The sequence below is a fragment of the Ooceraea biroi genome, chromosome 1, assembly GCF_003672135.1.
Source record: "Ooceraea biroi isolate clonal line C1 chromosome 1, Obir_v5.4, whole genome shotgun sequence".
Taxonomy (NCBI): Eukaryota; Metazoa; Arthropoda; class Insecta; order Hymenoptera; family Formicidae; genus Ooceraea; species Ooceraea biroi.
In genome coordinates this window covers 94,739-109,033 of record NC_039506.1, presented here as the reverse complement: position 1 = coordinate 109,033, position 14,295 = coordinate 94,739, and the positions used below count along the sequence as shown (strand labels likewise).

General features: G+C 43.9%; 1 long non-coding RNA gene across 1 annotated transcript; it reads right to left on the bottom strand.

Moving 5' to 3' along the window:
• Positions 1-247: 247 nt before the first annotated feature.
• On the bottom strand, positions 248-5,519 carry LOC113562166. The gene is made up of 2 exons (XR_003406694.1): positions 1,766-5,519; positions 248-983 (listed from the first exon to the last, which is right to left on the bottom strand). It is a non-coding gene; the product is annotated as an uncharacterized LOC113562166 (long non-coding RNA).
• Positions 5,520-14,295: the final 8,776 nt, after the last annotated feature.

Below are 14,295 nucleotides of genomic sequence, written 5' to 3'. Positions count from 1 at the left end.
TACGCCGGAAGAAGGTACATCTCATCGTGCCGATTGTAACGTATCTCTCGCGGTTCTTCTCGATCCTTTGTTCCTTTGTAACGATACAACTATTTATTTGTTCGTTTCACAAAGATAGCACGTTTTCGGCGTTTGTGCTGCGTATGTCCGAAATCACGAGTATGGCTTCGTTTTATCTGACAATTTGCCTGGTGGCAATTTTTAATTCGCCGATATGTGTACGTCGTGAATTAAATCTACAATTTTGTTTACTCTACATATAGCTTTGTATTGCAGATATAGCTTTTACATAAATATTGCACTACCGAGAATTTTATTTTATTTATTCGTTAAATCTAAAATTGTAAAAACGATATATATAAAATTGTAGTTTATTTCTTAAATCGTATTAAATGTGTGACATTTTTTAATGTAATTGCATTATTCATGTGTAGACGTTTCAAATTTTTCAATTTAGAATTTATTAAAACTATTGACGATTTCTCTCATTCCTCAATCATGTTAGTAATCTTGGTAGAAAGCAAACACATGTGAGCCGGTCGGTTAAAAGCACGATTAACCAGATTCTGAGACGCAACGAATACAAGCGAGCTGCGATTACAAATCACCGTTCGCATAAAAAGCGACTTATTGACCCGCGGAACGATTACAGTGTGACGGTACATCAGTAGCAGGTCGCTCTTTTTCGCACATACATAGATGTAAACGTACGGTTCGGAATAATAGAGACATCAAGTGCCGCTATAATGATGACCTATTAGTTACCGGGCGAGTGAGACGGTCGGAAATGGATAATTGCCTTTAAGAGAAATTAAGGATCCGCGCGGTGCGTGCTTCGCGCAGATATTCAGAGTTTCATTTCCGCCGTTTTTATTCTCAGTGGTACGGAACATACCAGCCATTGTCTCTCGAATTTCAGCTCGTCTGGCATTCCTACCAAACACGTGCGAAGCTAGGAGTCCTCGGTGATATTCCGTTACTTCCTGTAATGTCATGATATGCTGTTTAATGACATGAGATACGCCGCTCGTATCATCGCTCTCCACACCTGTAGAGATTTCTCGAATTTAGATTAGATTTCTCGAAAATTCACAGATATCATATCCATTATACAGGCGGATTGTCTGGTGAGCTTAAAGTTGACGTTCTCGTTGGAAAAATTGCTTATATGAAAAAATTGTAAGTACAGAAGTTAACAAGAACTCTGCTGTATATTATTAGAAGAAACTTACGCTATTTATTACATCAGCTGTTTATATAAAATTATTTTATATATATATTGCGCGTTAAGAAAATTATATACGAAACAAATGGGATATCGTTTCGACTACAGATTGCATTAGAAGATTAACTACCGCTTCCGCAAACTGACAGTTCGATTCATTCGATAATAAGTATAAAGAATAGACGTTCGCCGACGTACGGATGCGCGATCATGTATCGAATAATAGAGACGAAAGTGGTTGCGATATCTGACCATTTATTATCGAGGCAAATGAGGCGGGCCGATGCGTAGGAAATTACGTTGCACTTAAGCAAATGCACACCGTCATTTCCGCGACCAAAGTACACGCGATGACGTCGCGATATTGCAACGATATTTCATATATTTGGTATCTTGAAATTCAACTGTAAAGGTGTTATGGCAGAAAAGCTCGTGGAAGATTAAAAATCAAATAGACATTTGAACGTCAATTCTTCGTTCATATTTGTCGTTGTGCAGTTGCTGCAGTGATAACGTCCTCTTTTCTCTTCTTCATCTCACCTCGCTGATCATCCCTCGCTGAGCAATTTAACCTTGACTAATTAGCGCAGTTAATATTCAGTACGGTCGCGCATTGTACTGATTATTACAGCGAGAGAGTCTTTTAAGAAATGAAAGGGCATCGAAAATAATAGCCAGACTTATCTCACGATCTGACGTTCAGTTCACCACGTCGGCTAAATAATCGCCGCGTTTGGGCAAACGGTATTTTTACTCGTCTTTCGCGTGCGCAGCTCTCCGCTCGCGACGACATTTCACCGGAGAGTGCCGGCCGTGCTGCAACGAGCAATAAATCGATCTCGCGTCTCGGCAGATCTTTCTCTCTCTCTCTCTCTCTCTCTCTCTCTCTCTCTCTGTGTCTCATTTTCTCTTTCTCCACCCCTCCCCTCTCTCTCTCGTGAGTCGCAGGAGCGGAGGCGCGCCCCGATGTCCCTGCGCCCTTCTCGCCTCTTTCCCACGCTGTCCTGAGGAACATCTTGAAGAGTCGACAGGCGTGACGAGATTTCGTACGTTTTTCGAGATGTCGTCACGTTCGAACGTCTGCGCTCGATTTACCCGAGCGCCGATGATCATAGAAACGAATCGGATTTCACATTATGCCGTTGTTGCGCGTTCGTCGTCCCAAATGAGATTTATGCGCGCGTGCAAATCGAGCAGAACGCGACGCGATGCGAATAAGGCTTTCCGCGTTGGTTCCGCACGCACACGCGAGAGCGCACGGACGAGATGGGCAGGTCTCTCTCTCTCGTTATCTCGTTTAATGACGCTTCGGTATTCAAATGGCGATGTCCGACGATCGAAGCCCGGGTAACTCGAGCCGCGCACTCGGACAAGCGGGATGAAGACGGCCTTTTACGTGAAACTTGAGAAACGCGATGCAGTCGAGCACGTCAGTCCCGGGCGACGGCAGTTCACCGTGCGCGAATTCTCAGTACCGCGGGATAATGGAAAACTTATCGTATGCCCGCGATCTACCACAAATTGGAATCGGCTCGCTTGCCTTGGCCTATGTCCGCTCCGTGTCGGCCGACACGGGATAACCATACGCGTGTGAAAATTTCAGATCACAATTTCGCGATAGGGCCTCGCGTTACGCGCGCGCGGTGAAAATCAATGAAAATAGATATTAGCTATTACACATGACTGCAACGGCGATTCCGCGCGCGCTGTGTCAACACAAGCGAAGCGGATTTTTCCGTCGGCCAAGTAAATTGTGAGGCGGATTGCAGTCGCAACTACAAACCGCTATGACGCGTTTGTGCGCATTTGTTCAAAGTAGGCCAACGGCACCGTCCATTGCTCGGCACTGTTGGTGAGGGTGAAAGGAGGGTCGATGCAGTTTGCAATCAATAATCGCGTCCACAGTTAGCTATTTAAGTCCCGTCGGGTAATCCCGCTGTGAAAGAACCGACAGACACTGTGAATTTGGAAACATGGTTTCATATTGATTCGCGAACAAAGACTTCCGTTTTCGAGCGAGTTTTAATACGCACTTCAACAGGATTACCGATCAGCTGATAATTGCGATGTACACCTACGTTGATTGAGAGAGAGAAAAAGAGAGACAGAGAGAGTGAGAGCGATGCAGAGGTGCAATTTTAGAGGTGGTAATATCAGCATCACGAGAGAAAGACAGAAAGAGAGAGAGAGAGAGAGACGCGAGAGAATTTCTACGCGCGACTCTTAGACTCACCTAATTTTTATTTAGCTTCCCGGACTAATTCGATGGTTTTATGAGCCATGGTAAATACATGGGACAACCGAGCAGCGTACTAGCCCTGTCGACATAGTGGCACTGTCAACATATTTTTTACGGTCTACGCCCACACTCGCATTTATGAGCGCAAATAGCAGTGCTTCGTTCAGGGAACGTGAATTCCTCGCTCTCGCTGTCACTAGCTTTGAAGCCTATTTTGCTTGTCACTTCTTGTGTAAAGATCAATCATTTTCTTTGAATCCCGTTGATACGCGAAAGAATGGCTTGATGTTTGCATTATTATTATTATTATTATTATTATTATTATTATTATTATTGTTAGTGGATCTAGTGTATGTGAAGCGCAGTTTCTGTTCGTAGATTCAAGCATCATCGTCTATCCATCTAGAGTGTAAATGGATCGGAGCACTGCTTCCGTTTCCTGTTAGATTGTACCGGGGTGGGGCTAACATCGATCGCCACCCTAGCGTGCGCCCCACAGTTTCCACCCATGCTCTCAGACGCGCAGCAGCCACGGAGACTTCAACCACGTAGCAAAGTACTCTTTCTCCCTCAAATAACGATGATGCCTTTGTAAATCTCAAAGGTTTACCTTGTCCTTGGCCACGCATTTGCTAAGTTGAATCGCGTAGCACGTGTAATAACATTTCCCGTTTCCTTTAAAGCCGCGCTTCTGAAAGAGTAGCAGCAAAGAGTTTTACAGAATATTTTCTTCTAACTTCATATTGACTGACACGTAAAAAATTCCAAAATTCCTCCTGCTCCTTCTTAAAATGTATAAAATGTATATTTAAAGTAAAATTACATTTGGCGCATAGTATCACAGTTAATTGTACATGACAATAATATTATCAAATAAATGCATATGTAGCAAGTAAATTAAAATACATGATCTTCGTGATAAAGTTGAGGAGACTGGTCGATGTAGAACGTTTGCTGAGTAAAGTTAGTTTCACGCATCGTTAAACTGTCACTCGATTTAGATCAATCAGAGATAGAACGAACTTTAACTCCGGTCGCTGCAGCTCACGCCAGCTACATTTCTTCCGTAATAACATGTCCGGCGTTTGTTTCGTGAATGAAATTCTGCGCCATACTTGCGGACGTTTATAATGGAGCTTTTATCGATTGTCGGCTGAAGAGCCAGACGGTGTCGGAAGTTTGATGCTCCACCGCTTATGGAAAAGTGGCAACAACCTCGATAGGTACAGTGCGCATTTATCAGATCATCCTGACTTCTTCCACGATGCACATCAACATTTATTCATCGCGCCGCATTAATGCAGAAATACGCATCTACTCGCGTATTTGATATCAAAGCAATGTTCTTTGCATTTTCGATATATCGTGATTTCAAACACGTAGATACTCGAAACGCACATTCTCCGCCGATAAATAATTGCATCTTATCGAGCGGCTATCAAAGCTCTGTCGCTCTGTCGTAGTCAACATATTACTCGGATGGAAATCTTCACGCCGTGTCGTGTGTGTTCCTCGCGTTCGCTCGCAGGTCCAGATTAGGCTCGTAATTTTGCCTTCGCGATGGTTCTAGCTGGAGTAGGTAAGCGGTGCGAACACTGCCCGATAAATACGTCGCCCATACTTACGTTCGCCGTAATAAAGTGGGTGCTATCGCCGTGGTATGCTTCGTTGACCGGTAACACCGTCTAGGAGGCCGAGACTGTCCAGTATGCTGATCGTGTCCGGTGTACGTACACATGTACACACGTACACACGTGCATGCGTGTACACGTGCGCGCGGACGGGATCTTCATTCAATATTTAACCGGCGATGCTCTCGAGCGAGACGAGGAGAGCCCAAAGGTCCTCCTCCCTGTACGTTGCATCTCCGCCCGTGATTTACGTTCGCGTCCGGGGCGCTCCTCTGTCCTTTCCTATAGCGTAATCCGCTCCGCTTCTGGGCGGCGACGGGACGCCGACAGTATAAATTATCTCGTGGACTAATTAACATTGTTGCCGATATCGCGCGCGAACGGTTGCGCGCGGCAATCGCGCGAAGATACGAAGATTAATCGCGCGCCTTTTCGCGCACGATTCGGTGCGGCCCGTGTCAAAGATGCTCCTCTCAAGAATGCGTTCCGCTTCGCGCTCGGGGATGCTTTTCGCGCGCGACCGAGCGCACCTGGAATCGCACATCACGCCACTCCCAAGATAGGCATTGATTTATCGTACGCGCGTGCAATGGGGATTATTTATTATTTCGCGTGCGTCCTGGCGGCACGTTCGTCTAATATCGCGATCGTAATTGATGATTATATCATATCGCGATGGAATGCACCTTCTAGTTTTGCATATCTAAGTTGTTGTGCGCGGATTCTCTGCAATGTGGCAGAATAATAGATGTCTTGACGTTTGAATGATAGGTAGGTTGCACATGCATTCATGTTTTATTGCGAGAAATTGACGTATCGTTGTATTTTAAAACAAACAGATAATAATAATATCTGTTTAATAAAAATAATAATAATCGTAATAAAAGAAAAATTATGAAAAATTAACATTATATAGTACAACAGGTAAAATAAAAGGAGCAAGCGATGAAAAAATGGCAATAGATCAAAGAAGAATGCGCTAATGTAGCAAAATAATGTGTAGATACAGACTGTTCATTAAACGTCCAGACACACACACACATCCATATATGACCAATCACCGGATTTTTCTCAATTTCCTTTATATTCTTTCCACGTGGCGTTAATGAACTGTACGTGATCGCGCCGGACGCTACATCGCCAATCAGGGGTTAAGTGCTTCTCGTAGGAGCGTATTTCGTAATGTTCACGATGACATGATATTTCATTGTGCGGCTGAGTGTGTGCCAGTTGCGTAATTATCCTCATCCACGTCCGTACATACTCCTCCTTATGACGTTGCGCAGTAAATCGTATGTAGCCACTGCAGCATGGCCATTTATATGGCATTTATATGCTGACGATCGGCGACTTCTCGTTACCGGGACTACCGTAGACTACGAACGATCAGCGCGCAAATCGCGCCAACCACGGTTGACGATACGCGCACGTGTCATACGGATATACATACGTGCATCCCTCGTCCCAAGCTTATCGCGTTACGGCCGTCCGTTCAGTCGCGGTAGCCTGTGCAGGACGTAAAAGCAGGCGCGCACCCGATTTCACGATATCAAAAAAAAAAAGAAAATGAATTATAACGTACACGACATATGCACGGTCGGGATATGCGCAGAGAAAGAGTAATTATTATTGGTTACCGGGGTGGTTAACACGGATCGTTGATCGACTCATTTAATCGGCCAGCCGGCCAGCGTCCGGTTGTTCCGAGTCTCTCTAATAGGTTCGGATCTCATTGTAATAAAGTATCTAACGGTCGCGCCACGGGAAACGAGAGCAGAATTTACGAGGGAGGAAAAAGCAACCGGTTCGCCGCCGGTTAATAATTGATTAAGGTACTAATCGCGCTCTCGATCGAGCCTCAAAAGCGAGAAATCAAGGGGGAATGGGAATCAAGAGAAAGAGAGAGAAAGGATAACCGCTGGCTGGCGTTTGTCGTTTTAGTCGTTTTGTGTGCCGCAGTGAACAGCTTCGGCATTGGCGCTCTGTTCTCTGCTCTGCCCTCGATATACTCCTCGTGCGCGCGCGCGCGCAAGTGCACTTTTCCGCTTCGATGCGACGCGCGAGGAAAGGCACAGACACTCGAGGAACTTTCCCTCTTGATGGTACAGGAACGGCTGGCAAACGGGGAAGACATGCGCGCGCCGAATGAGAGCTGCTACGAAGGATTAGCCCGACTCGCTCCCACGCCTCATCTCACTATCGCATCATCGTGGAGATTCAATCTCTCGTCGGTCCCTCGACGGGGTCCTCCTTCCCTCCGCGGGGAAACGATACAAAACCAGCTCCGGCCGCTGTCGATCTCCGGCTCGCGTGGCTATTTTTGCCCCATTGCAAAAACATGCGAACATCCGCTAGTCTAAGATTTACTCAGGGACGGATACCCGTCCGTAACTTTCGCGCGTTTGCATGGAAGGTTGAAGTCGAGATTGCGGCAGATATAGACAGTGATGATTCCTTTCTGGATGTCAAAACTGCTGCGTGTCACTCAAAACCGCAAAAATCATCAATCAAATATTTCTAAAAAGTAATTGATAGGAGTAGTAGAAGAATAAATGGATTCGCGATTTCATTTGGTTTTCATGAATGGTTTTTGGGACATTAGAAACGTTGAGCGAACATTCAAAGTAACGACGGTGCAGTAGTACATTGTCATGTCTCTCATTTCTTCTGAAAGGTATGCATTCCTTGAATACATACTTGTTTTTTTTGCCAGCACTTTTTATACGATTTTTCTATTCCCACGTGCTTGAAATTGCCTGTAGAGGAATAGAGTAAATGAGAAGGCTCCTCACAATATAAAAATCGCAATAGAAGATAAAAGTCTATTGAGATCTAAGACCTTGTGAGCATATAAACACATGATAATACCTCCATATCAGTGTAAACCAGTGTAAATATGTTATTGCGAGAGAGGAAGAGAGAAAGAGAGAGAATGTTACCTGAGCTGTTAAAGATATCTCTAGAACGCTTGCCTGTTAATATGTATATATTATATTTTTCGAGATGATGTTTAATCAATTGTTATAGTTACGTTTGAGTCGTAATTGATCCTTTTTTTTCTCATTACTTTCACAAAGGATCCGCGGATTTCATGCCATCTCTTATCCCGTATCACGCCAATGCGAGCTGAGAAGTAGCTGGAGCACTCCGCGTTCGCGCGCGCGAGTGCGGAACTCGCGCGATGACTCACGTCTTCGGGAGCGGCGCATCGCCGTATTTCAGAGAGCCGGAAACCGAGGGACCGCGACGCATTATGAAATCGGAGATATTTACGGGAGGAAGTTGTATTTCCGGCGGTATTATGGGCGCACGCTCCGCAGAGCCGCGGGCGTAAAATGTCATCGTTATGCGCGGCTTCGGGGTTGATATTAGCCGACGGCGGCGTTGTCGTCGTCGATGTTTACTGCGAGCCTATTGTTTATACGCCGCGACGTAACTGACCGGACAGTTGCGTCGCCGTTATAGTTGTGCCTGGCCTGACCCTGCCTACCTAACAGAGCGATCTAACCTATTACGAAAGTGATCGAGTGACCGCAACGGTCACCGGTATCCCCTTCATCTCGCCCTCGAGCTGGCTTGACTTTTCTAGCCCGCGCAGCATTCGCGACTCTTTTTCCCCATCAATTATGTAAATCAATCAGTCGTAAATTGATCAGCAACGCGGGCTTATTGTAGGAGAGCTTCCGCTTCCTGATCTATCAATTCGCTAGATTTATGATGATACAGAAGCACGATAGAAGTAGCGACGATGGAGGAACTCGTGCAATTAACGAACCCATAAACTTAAGTGCTTCTAATACTTCCCGAAGGTAATATACATCATGAATTGAATTTATTGCCGTTTCAGGTGATACCGGCGGATCGCCGGCCGCCGGAGAAGGAAGAGACAATGGACCCTGGCTGCCGACCAGCAAGATCCGTGCGTCTGCTTCGACGATACCGTCGATTCCAAAACAAAGGAGTCGCAGGACTTCGAGAAGATGCAGTTGAAATCTGCAGAGGTCTCCGCGGATGTAGCTGACACTGTGGATGCGAGCAGTAACTTGCCGCGCAGCCAGGAGACCAGGAAGAGCAAGACGAAGAAAGTGAAAAACTACTTGCGAAAGTGCAAGGGCGCGTTGTCCGAAAGGTGACGAGAGCGTCACGGAGAAAGAAACGCCAGGAGAACTGCACCTCGTGGTACTTGGAGGATGTCTCGACCTGCACGAGTCATCAAGAGGCTCGCGACGAGCCTGCTGAGAAATACACGGAATTCCCCCGAAGGGAGATTTGAGAACTCGGTCCGCGAACTCGTCGAAAACCCTTCAACGGAAACGCTCGAAGGGAATCAAGTCTCATGCAGCGAGAACCTTGAGAGCACTTCCGGACGTGGCTCTCGCCAGGCTACTGGAGGAAGATCGTCGAGCTGATCTTAGCAGAAGCAGAACCTCCCTATACGAGGATGCAAGAACCACGAGTCCGGAACCCCAGCCTAGCCCAGAGAAGAAGACCCCGACGAAGGAATCGAAGTTCCACGATGAAGAGACCGAAGAACGTGACGGTCTCGCTTGAAACGTTGACGACGGGTGATACGAACCTGGATAAGTGCGATTCGAACGACACATTGATTGCGGAAGCTCCAGAAGCAGCAGAAACTGCTTCGACGGAATTGACGATTATCACAGCAGAGGAAAGCAAGTCGAAGGAGCTAATTGATGCAGCTGATGAGGAGGCAACTTTACCGGTTCCTGCATTCTGCGCCAGTGAGTTTTATTCACAAACTTCAGTACATAAAATTTATGATTAAATAGAAAGTGTCATAAAAATTCATGTTAGTGGATTAGTATTTTTGCAGTTTTTGATTAAAAAAATGATTATCATTATATGCGAAAATGTCAATTTATATTTGAGAGTTTTGCAAACTTTGAATTTTACAAATGAGAAGCTGTGCACATATATTAAATATGTTAATACATACAATGTCCATTGAATATACAAACCGCAAGCAACAGTTACCGGCGCATGCGGCAGTAAAACAAATTGCAACACGTATACTGCGTACAAAGCAAGGCTTCCTCGTTCGTAATTTATGTTCCCGTTCTTAACGGCGCTACTAACAATGATTAGAACATATTTTCCACGGATAGGAAGAAATACAGCGTGCCTGCGTTTTCCTTCGCGTTGATTTACAGCACTTTATTTTCGTTATTTGATTTATAATGATGATCCTTCTCTCTCAAGCAAGCGGTCTCATCGGATACAATTCCGGATTCACCGCGCAATTGATCGGATAAAATATAACAACGTATAAATCTTCTGTAAAATACTAATATTAATATTAATTAATATTAATTAACAGAAGCTCATTGTTTTGATTTAGAACAAAATTTATTCCGAATTTCTGTTTTTTTGTTATATTCTTTTTTAATTTCGTCTTTACTATCGGCACGCAACTATGTAACTCGCGTGACGTAAAATCGTGTAATTTTATCGTTAGAATTTTTGTATGTCAAATAATTGCGAAATGTGTCTACCCAGATGTCCGTTCAGATAATATTGCGTGAGAAGCAGTTCGCGTGCTAAATAACGAAGGAAGTTGCTGGCAAGTGAAAATCGGGATAGATAGAAGCGTCATTATAAATAAATATGCATATATCGATTGTGCTGGCCAATCGCGTGACACCGACTTTATTCGGCCGACCGAGTCGTGCATGCGGCGAAATGGAATTTTAGCATGGGTGTAATGCGCAGGATTTGTCTCCTTTATCGATCGTGTCTCACCGATGACAATTCGCGCGAAGAGACATGACTCGACGAATATATTGGACACGGAGCGTTGCTTCGCTTATGACATCCTGATTGAAAGTTTAAGCATCTCAACTTTCTCTGCACGACCTCGTCCAGAGACATGCCCCTCTCGCGCCACTTGACTTATTCGCATTTATGTACATCCCATGGAACTAAAGTCACTTGTCTTATCCGCATTGATGCAGTTCGCATGCAATGTTCAGTCGTTCATTCCCATCAGTATAATTCACGAGAAATTGAAATCAATCCGCTGAATCTATATTGGATACAGATCCTCTCTCTCTCTCTCTCTCTCTTGAAATGAGTAGTTCTGTTGTAGTATTTTTATTCCAATTTAATAGAACGTTATTCAGTGTGAGAGAGGTGATTGTAAAAGGCGATTAAGAGTTCAAGTGACAAGAGGCTAATAATGAACCACCGTAGACTGAAAACGCGCTGCGCGAACGAAGTAATCCGATTAAATAACGATATCGTCACATTAAACAATGTAATGTCGCAGCGATGACGTTGCTCGATTTTTGCCGGAAAGATCGCGAGAGCAGGAAGCGCCCGCAGACTCTCTCACCTAGATACCTACATAGTGCCATCTTGGATGTAACAGTTCGATTCCGCGCGGCTGCACGGGTTAGCTTAGGTTCGTCGAGGTACTTGTTAGGGCGGACCCGGTGAGTCGGAGGTGTGTATGGGAATTGCGGGTCGTGCTCATTAATTATATCGGACGTGATCTATCTGGATCACGGCTGGTTGCGCGGTCGCCAGAGAGTCACCATGTGTATTCCAACGCGGGCGTCGTGCATCGACGGCCACGCCGCTCTTCACCGGGATTTCTAGAGAGGCAGAACCGTAGCGGATCCGACTAGCACCCTCGATCAATCTACCTTTTAGTCCCCGGAATGTCATTCGAGGCTCCTAATAATATTTCCGCTTGCATTTTGTTTCCCCCTTTCCCCTTCTTGTATTGGGTCATTAAGTATGAAACTTTACAAATAGAACATAAACTTTTGCATTTTTTGGCACGTGGACATGATTTATTTTCAATCGAAGTATGCGCCCATGTTATCTACACACTTCTGCCATTTTAGTGGTAGTTGGTCTATGCCTCTACTATAGAAGCCAGGAGTACGGGAATCGATGAAGTCGCGGAAGGCTGTTTCGACTGCCTGTTGAGAATTGAAGAATTTTCCCACCGAGAAGTTGTCCAAATTCCGGAAGAAGTGATAGTCGGTAGGTGATAGATCTGGTGAATATGGTGGATGACGGAGAGTTTCCAATTCCAACTCCTGTAGCTTTGCCACGGTCAGTCATGCAGTGTGCGGTCAAGCATTATCATGTAACAGGATTGGCATTGACCGATTGACCAATTTCGGTTGTTTAATAGCAAGTTGTTGCATCATTTCGTCCAGTTGCTTGCAATATACTTCAGCCGTTATCGATGTACGAGGTTTCATAAAGTTGTAGTAGATAACACCTGGCCTGGACCACCAAACAGTCACCATAAGCTTCTTCTGTGTAATGTTGGGTTTCGCGTGATGTCTCGGTGGTTCATCAGCGTTCAGCCACTGATGTGAGCGTTTACGATTGTCGTAGAGTATCCACTTTTCATCGCAGGTCACAATTCGATTCAAAAAAGATTCATTTTTGTGACAGGAAAGCAAAGAAAGGGAAGTCTCTAGACGTTGCGCCTGCTGCGCATCGGTCAATTCGTGCGGGACCCATTTGTCCAACTTCTTTATCTTACCAATTGCAGCTAAATGAACCAATATGGTGGGTATGGAAACATTGAATATCGATGCCAATTCACGTGTACTTTGAGATGGATCGGACTCTACTACGGCTCTCAAGTGATCATTATCCACCTTCGTCTTTGGTCTTCCACATGGCTCATTAGCGAGGCTGAAATCTCCATCTCTGAAGTTTTTGAACCAATTGCCCACCGTTGCTTTAGTAGTTGAACCTTCACCAAATACAGCGTTGATATTACGAGCTGTCTCCGACACTGTGGTTCCACGGCGGAACTCATATTCATAAATCACACGAATTTTGGACTTTTCCATAGTTCTATAAAAAAGAATCCACCAATAAAACTAATGAAGATATTTGAACAAACAAATATGACATTTGAAGAGCGAACATACATCTATCACACTAACCTAACCTGATACTGACGTCTGGCGCCAAATTTGAGATAACAAATGTTGAAGATGGCGCTTTTACATTTGTAAAGTTTCATATTTAATGACCCAATAGTTTGCCAAATTTCTGTCCTGACTTCATATAATTAGTTGAGTCAATTTACGCGCTTTTTCAAGAAACGCGTTGCATTGAAGAATTGAAAAACTTATGGGATTTATGCAAATATTGTGATGTGGAAAGAAACGCGTTGCATCATTTTATTCCAGCACATTTAACGAAGATTTGGTGATATTGCACGAGTTAGAAGTGGACAGATTAAAGTAAAATATGAAAGTTTTCATGTCATGAATTAATAAAAATGAAAATATAGTGTTATCAATATTGCAAGGTATCAGCGGGACATTAAAAACAGCTTTTCCTCATAACTTGACCATCGATCATCTGTCCATGAACGTTATTGGAACTGTGAATATCGTTAGTTTGCATACTCATGCTGTTTTCTAAATAATGTATTTTCTGAATAAGAGAACGAAAAATGTGTTTTGTTAATCCCGCGTTCTGGTGCTTTTCAGTCACCTACTTACGAATAAAAATAACACGTGATCATCCTTATATTTAGAAATTTTTCCATTAAAAACCCAGGATAACAAGATAATAAGATAAGTTGTAATTATTGCTATGCTATACATAAAGTTGTAATGTGTAAGATTAGATCATAATAAGCCTTTTTAAGGTGTAACGTAGCGAGAACTTAGAATGGTTAGAAAAATCACAGTTTACGATTTTATGTGCACTTGAGAGAATTTTTAGCAAAGTGTCTAATAAATAACGGTTAATGATAATAATGTTCACCATGTGCAAAACGTCGGTTCTCTTCCATTTTCTACGGTAATTGAGCCGAACTCTGAGAGGATAAGTGGCTATCACCGTTGATGGCTCAAAACATCCGTTACAGACTGAGGACGTAAATTCTCATTCTCGCGTGGATATCAATCTCACATAGGTGTCTAATAATCTCAACATCGAGCAAGAATTAAAAAATTACTACACGTAACAAGTACAGCAATAATAATAAATTAACGATATCCTTTCAGCGCAAGAACTTCAAATGCAAATAATATCTCAATGTACCTGAGCTTAAGTTTAATCATGGGTTACTTGATAAACCGAAGATTTTTACTTCGCATTTTTACTTCGATAAAAGAACTTTAGCGTAACTAACAGAATCACAATTTCACCGTGACGTTACACTTCGCGCGCATTCGAAATCGATCGATCGA